We start from the raw sequence: 6,277 nt of genomic DNA, 5'->3' as shown, positions 1-6,277 counted from the left end.
TGGTCTCGACTCTCAGGTGGAACCAGAGGGAGTCATGCCCGCCGCCTCCTCCGCCACACCCTCCTGGGAGGCCCCGTGCCAGCAGGCCGCCCAGGAAGACCGCTGCTCGGTCTGTGATGACTGCAGCCGCATTTGCTCGGACGCGACAACCGGCGGGAAGCCAGGAATGAAGTGCTAATTCAATCTCCGGGCTTGGCAAGGGAGGGCGCGGCGCCCGATCTGCGGAGGAGGAGCGGCGGTCTGGCTGCTGGCGGGCCGGGCTTCTCAGGCTGCACCGAGGCGGGACCGCGACGCTGTGCGCGGGTCTCCGAGCGCCCAGCGCTGCGCGGGCGACACGGAAGCGCGCCGGACGCGGCCTGAGGGGGCTGCCCGGAGGGCGGCCGGTGCGCGCGTCCACACTGCCACCCAGCGGCTGCGGAGACGGACGAAGGAGGAACAAAGGGATGACGGACGCCTGGGAGGGGAGGAGGGGGCCCCAGACCGAGCCGCAGGGAGCCGTCAGGAAAGAGCGCAGCTCGTGTGGTGTCCCCTCCAGGAGCGAGTGTGACCCCAGGTGGCTGCTCGGACTGCAGGGGGGCAGACGGCTCTAGCCAGGGGTTGTCATTCCTGCCCCGATCCCCACCCCCTGCAGCCCTGGGCCCTGGGGGTCTGGGGGCGAGGGCTGCAGCTAGACCGGGCAGGAAGGTGTTTCCTCGCAGACAGATGTCCTGTGGCTGTCCATCTTCTTGTCCCTGGGGCAGCCTTTGTCTGGACATCCCTGCCTCTTGATGGGGGTGACAAGGGCTCTCACATCTGCCCACGGCCGTCTCTGGTGTCGGGGCAAGACGGAGCCCACGTGCCCCTTTGGGGGCAGGTGTTGAGGGAGGGCCTGGGGGGGCGGGGTCACCAGGTGTAGCCCAGTTTAATCCAGCAGGTCAGACCCGAGGGCAGGGCTGTTTCTTCGCTGTAAGCAGGAAAATCGGAGTCTGGCTGATGTAAGTAGAAAGGGGATTTGTTGAAAGAGTTGGGGCAGGTGAAAGGGATTTTGGAAAGACTGGAGAATGTCTGGCGCTCAGTCCGAGGAAGGGAGAAGCCCACACATCCTGCAGAACGCGGGCCTGCAGGGCTGGCAGCCTCTGCCAGCTCCAAGCACCCTGCCGTGGCTGCTGTCTGTGTCCAGCTGGACTCAGAGAAGCAGAGGACAGCGAGGCCCTCCTGGTGACCCACTGGCCACAGCCTGAACACTGCAGCTGCTGCCTCCGAAGAGGCCGTGGGTGACCGGAGACATCAGGACAGAAGCACACCCATTAATTTAAAACAATCTGCTATGTGAGGAAGCACAGGATGGGTTTTGCTATTAAGAATTTCACTTGGAAGGGAAGATGCATGCCCTCTGGAACCAGAGGGTCTGGTGGGGGCCGGCCAGGTTCCTGGAGAAGGACGGGGGCAGCCTTTCCATCAGGGCAGGGTCGGGGTGCAGGGGGAACAGGGTGGGCCAAGGCATGGGAGGAGAGCCCCGGACGGGAAGTGGGAGGGGCTCCTGGGTTGGGAAACACCTCCAGACGGTAGGGGCGCCCACGCTCCTGCACACTGGGTGTTCTGAGCCCCCACTCGGTTTAGCCGCTCGTGAGGTAGGCTCCCAGGATCACCTTGGCAACCTTGGCCGCAGTTTCTGCATCTGTGAGCCGGGATAACACTGGCAGGATGCTGTGATGACAAGTGCAGTCGGCTGTGCCCCTCATATGTCAGGCATGACCATGGGTGTCAGGTGTGACCAAGGGAATTAGGCATGACCATGCATGTCAAGTGTGACAAAGGGAGTCAGGCGTGACTATGCGTGTCAGGCATGACCACACGTGTCAGGCATGAACATGCATGGCAGGTGTGATCAAGGGAATCAGGCATGACCATGCATGTCAGGCAAGAACATGCGTGTCAGACACAACCATGTGTGTCAGGCATGACCATGTGTGTCAGGCATGACCATGAGTGTCAGATGTGACCATGGGTGTCCAGCATGGTCATGCATGTCATGTATGAACACGGGTGTCTGGCTGTGCTCAGCTGTCCCCATCTCATGGGGTGCACTTCCCCAGACCCCAGGCTCCCAGAGCCAGGACAGGTGTCTTTCCTGCACCACGAGGCACAGGTATGTTTTCTCCAGGTCCATGGGCCCCTTTAGCCCCTGGAAGCTCTGTGTGCACCTGCACTTTCAGGCGGAGGGTCCTTCCTGCACTCACCCCCCAGGCTGTTGTCTGCTGGGTGCCCACGCTGGGTGTGCTGGACACATGCTCTCACAGGAGCCTCCTAGAGACGGACCCCAGGGGATCCGAGGGCTGGCAGCGGGGGTTTCAGGTCCACATTGTTCAGTAAGGGTTGGGGGGCCCCTTGGCTTCTGCAGGGAGGGGCCGCTCAGCTCAGAGTTCCGTCTCCTGCAGCCCTTGTGACGTCACACAGGCACAGCCCGTCCCTGGGAAACTGTGAATTCTCTCCTGCTGGCACCTGAGCGCCATGAGACCTGGGCTGGCTTGTGGGACAGAAGAAACCCGATCCTGAACACGGAGCCTCAGACTCCTTCCTGGTGAGCTCAGAGGCCCGTTGATAAACAACATGTTGTTTTTAAGTTGTTATTGTGGAAAGAACAGGGCAGCAGAGAGGAGCTTACTAGCACACGAGTCCCCCCGTGAGAGGGGAGGGTGGGACGGGTCTGGCAGATGCTCAGTGTCGGGGGTGGCTAAACCCCGGGAACAGTGTTTGCAGAGCCAGGAACAGCCTGAGTGCGCTCAGCGGCTCTGGACTCTGGTCCTGCTCTGCTGGGGCTCAAATCATTTGACTTTGGTCTTTACAAAACTACAGAAACGTTGACAGCACTAAGCCCATGGGTGAGATGAAACTTTATTCCAAAGGAGAGCCGCACATCTGAGAAAAACCTGAATAAATCCCCAGCTGTGTTCACCAGGGCTCTCAGTGCCCACCTCGGCATTCTGTGTCACTGTCTCAGTGCCTACCTGGGGCATTCTGTGTCACTGCCCACACTGACTCTAGTTGTGTCCACATGTCAATAAACTTCTATTTTCTTCTGTTTTGCTATAAACCTTATACTTCTGGCCAGAGGCTTTTTTTTTTTTTAATTAGGACTTATCAACAGTGATGACAGAAGTCACTGTTGATTCTGAATTGTCAGCGCAGCCTGGCTGGCTCCTCGAACAAAGACCTTCCACACACATTTCCTAGATTCACCCCGTAGCACCTTCCCATTTTAGGGCAAATCCCAAAGGGAAATAGCTCTTGACTGTATGAAATTTAAGGACTAAGCTTTTTCCATCGGGAGGGAATAAATGGCCTCCTTGCACTGGAATAACCCATATAACGCTCCTGATTTCTGATGACTGAGTTGCAGTTTGCCTGAAAAGCTTTAGCCTATGCATTAAGCATCGCAGCCTGACCTCAGTCACAGCTCCTTTTAGAGGAGGTCTTGCTTTTTTCCTAGAATTAATTAAAAGCTAATTTTAAATGAAGAGGTAAGGGAATTCCGTATTTAGTAGTTAGATGTAGAGGTGGATGCAGCAGGTGGTCTGAGCGGGTGGGAATGGGAGAAGTCAGGTTTGGGGGCTCCTCCATCAGTAGAAACAGTGGGGGACCATGAGCTGAGTTTGGGGGACCCGCAGCACCCGAGTCTCAGAGCCATGGACATCCCCCCACAACGAGGGGCGAGAACCTGCTTCCCCGAGAGGTCTCAGGTGGTTAGGGTAACCCCACCCGGGCCACCCAGACTCCCCTCCCTCTCATAGGGTCTATAACCTTTGTCACAGTTGCAAACTCCCTCTTGCCATGTGAGGTGATGTGGACACGGGTATATTTTGGGACGAAGGAGCAGACATTAGGAGGGGGCCTTCTACCCACTGAGGGTGGGTGGGCTGCGCCGGCACTCGGGCCGCCATGTGTCTGTTACTGAGACCATCCACGGGCACCGGTGTCTCTGTCTCCCCATCTCCCGGTGTCACTGGACCCCATCTGGCAGTGGGAGGTGTGTGTTCCTGGGTCCCCGTCACTGGACTCAGACCCAGTCCACGAGGGAGCCTCCCGTGGGCACAGTCCCCAGGCCCTGTGTGTGCATCTCCAGAGGTGAGGCGCACCCTGCCCGTTTCTGCGGGATCTCAGCCCACTTCACGTTTGCTCTGGCAACGCCCACCCACAGCACCCTGACATGAGGCCCTCTCTGCACCCACCGTGCTCAGCCCCGCCCACTCCATCCCACCCACTCTTCTCCCAGCGACGTCTTTGAAGGAAGGGGGATCAGTTTAGTGTCCATCCTCAGCACCCAGCGTGCCCAGCTGGCTGTCAGAAGCAGCTCTGGGAGTGGATGGCTGATGCGACAGACAGACTGAGGACTGGGTGCTTGAGGCCCACGGGCAGGAAGGGGCCAGCGTCTGAGCAGCCTGGGAGGCCAAGCGCTGGCCTTCCAGAACTGGAATTTTTGCACTGCTGCTGCTGCTGCTGCTGCTGCTGCTGCTGCTGAGTCGCTTCAGTCGTGTCCGACTCTGTGTGACCCCAGAGACCGCAGCCCACCAGGCTCCCCAGTCCCTGGTGTTCTCCAGGCAAGAACACTGGAGTGGGTTGCCATTTCCTTCTCCAATGCATGAAAGTGAAAAGTGAAAGTGAAGTCGCTCAGTCGTATCCGACTCTTGGCGACCCCATGGACTGCAGCCCACCAGGCTCCTCCGCCCATGGGATTTTCCAGGCAAGAGTACTGGAGTGGGGTGCCATCGCCTTCTCCGGAATTTTTGCACAGAAGCAGCCAATTGTGGATCCGTGTTGGAAGTGTTTCTTTGGCTTGCTTTTCATTGCTTTTGTTATTATAATCAGACAGAATGGCCTGCCTCGGAGAACCCTGCCTCTCTGCCTGCCTGTTAAACCAAAGTGTCTTCTTCAGAGTCTTCTCCACCTGTGGATGGCAGGAAGGAAGAAATGAACACACCCCCTGGCTGAGGCAGGCTTGCCATTCTAGGAGATGTGTGCAAGACTAATGGCCTTTTGACTTTGCTTCCTCATCTCTCCCCCCCAATCTCTGATCTGTAAAAGAACCTGGCATCCAGACCCCGCTAAGATTTTTGGCGCTAGCCTGCCGTCTTCTCTGTCAGCTGGCTTTCTGAATAAACTTATTTTCCCAGCCTCATGCAGCCGGCAGAGCGAGCCTGGACTCGTATTTAACAGAATGAGGCTGGTGGCGTAGCTGAGGATGTCATGCAGGGCGGGGCTTGGTGGTGGGGTCCTCAGTCCCCAGGAGGTGTGACCAGGTGGCTGTGCAGCAGGAGAGCAAAGTATGGGTGGAGAGCGGGCCCGAGCCTGGGGTGCAGGCGTCTATGCAGGGAGGCCCGGTAGCCATGGCGGGCAGCTGCCCTTGGCTCGCCGGCGACCTCCCAGTGGCCTCCTGTCTGACAAGCCCTGAGCGAGGAGCATTGGCTTTGCAGGGGATGGTCCGAGCTCACTCCCCAGGCCAAGACCGAGCGGGGCTGGATGTGCATGGTATCCTTGGGGAACGTGGGGACAGACACGGCCACCTTGTAAGAAGCTCATGGGCGTTAGAGCCTGTGTCATGGTCTGAGCGCCGTGCCTGGCGCCTAGTAGATCTCCAACTTCAGGGGCACCTAGTAGGTCTTTAACTCTGAGACACCTAGGAGGTCTCCAACTGCAGGGGTGCCTATTAGGTCTTCAACTGCAGGGGCGCCTAGTAGGTCTCCAACTGCAGGGGCACCCAGTGGGTCTCCAACTGCAGGAAGCCCACAGGCAGCTCTGAAGTGTTAGCTCTGGCTTTCCTGCATTGGTGGGAGGTTGTTAAAGACTTCCGAGACTTACTGAAAGTCGCTATTACACCCAAGGTCATTCATGAAAAGGTATGAAAATAATGAGTGTCCTCCTATAACATGCAGCAATGTGCTTTGCATCCACACACCTCCATCTTGACTAGAACTTTCTACAGCAACGGAAATCTGTCTTCTGGCTGTTCGGATAAGGGGCATTGAGCTTTAGATTTCATTCGCTTCAAACTCAAATGGTTCAAATAGCAGATAGTTGCCATCTTAGCGCAACCACAGCACACATAGGCACCGCACTGCATCAAACCTTGTGTGCTCAGAACCCAGGACTGAGTGACTCGCCTGTTCGAAGGGCTGGATGTTTTGTCTAAACACAGGATCGTAGGAAAAGCTGTGAGTGTCTGAAGAGAAGACAGGGGGCTGGATTTCACACCCCCCACCTCTGCCCCTGCAATTTCTATTAAACTGGGTTGGGAGTTTCA

At 57.5% G+C, this 6,277-nt stretch overlaps 1 long non-coding RNA gene across 2 annotated transcripts; it reads left to right on the top strand.

The window, feature by feature from the left end:
• Positions 1-15: 15 nt before the first annotated feature.
• On the top strand, positions 16-3,075 carry LOC113897749. Of its 2 annotated transcripts, XR_003512424.1 has the most exons (3): positions 16-2,128; positions 2,437-2,560; positions 2,836-3,073. It is a non-coding gene; the product is annotated as an uncharacterized LOC113897749 (long non-coding RNA). The 2 variants fall into 2 exon arrangements; XR_003512423.1 differs by having other exon boundaries at positions 16-2,560; positions 2,836-3,075.
• The last annotated feature ends 3,202 nt before the right edge of the window (positions 3,076-6,277 follow it).

The sequence above is a fragment of the Bos indicus x Bos taurus genome, chromosome 8 (genome assembly GCF_003369695.1).
Source record: "Bos indicus x Bos taurus breed Angus x Brahman F1 hybrid chromosome 8, Bos_hybrid_MaternalHap_v2.0, whole genome shotgun sequence".
NCBI classification, from domain to species: Eukaryota; Metazoa; Chordata; class Mammalia; order Artiodactyla; family Bovidae; genus Bos; species Bos indicus x Bos taurus.
This window is presented reverse-complemented; position numbering and strand designations above follow the sequence as displayed.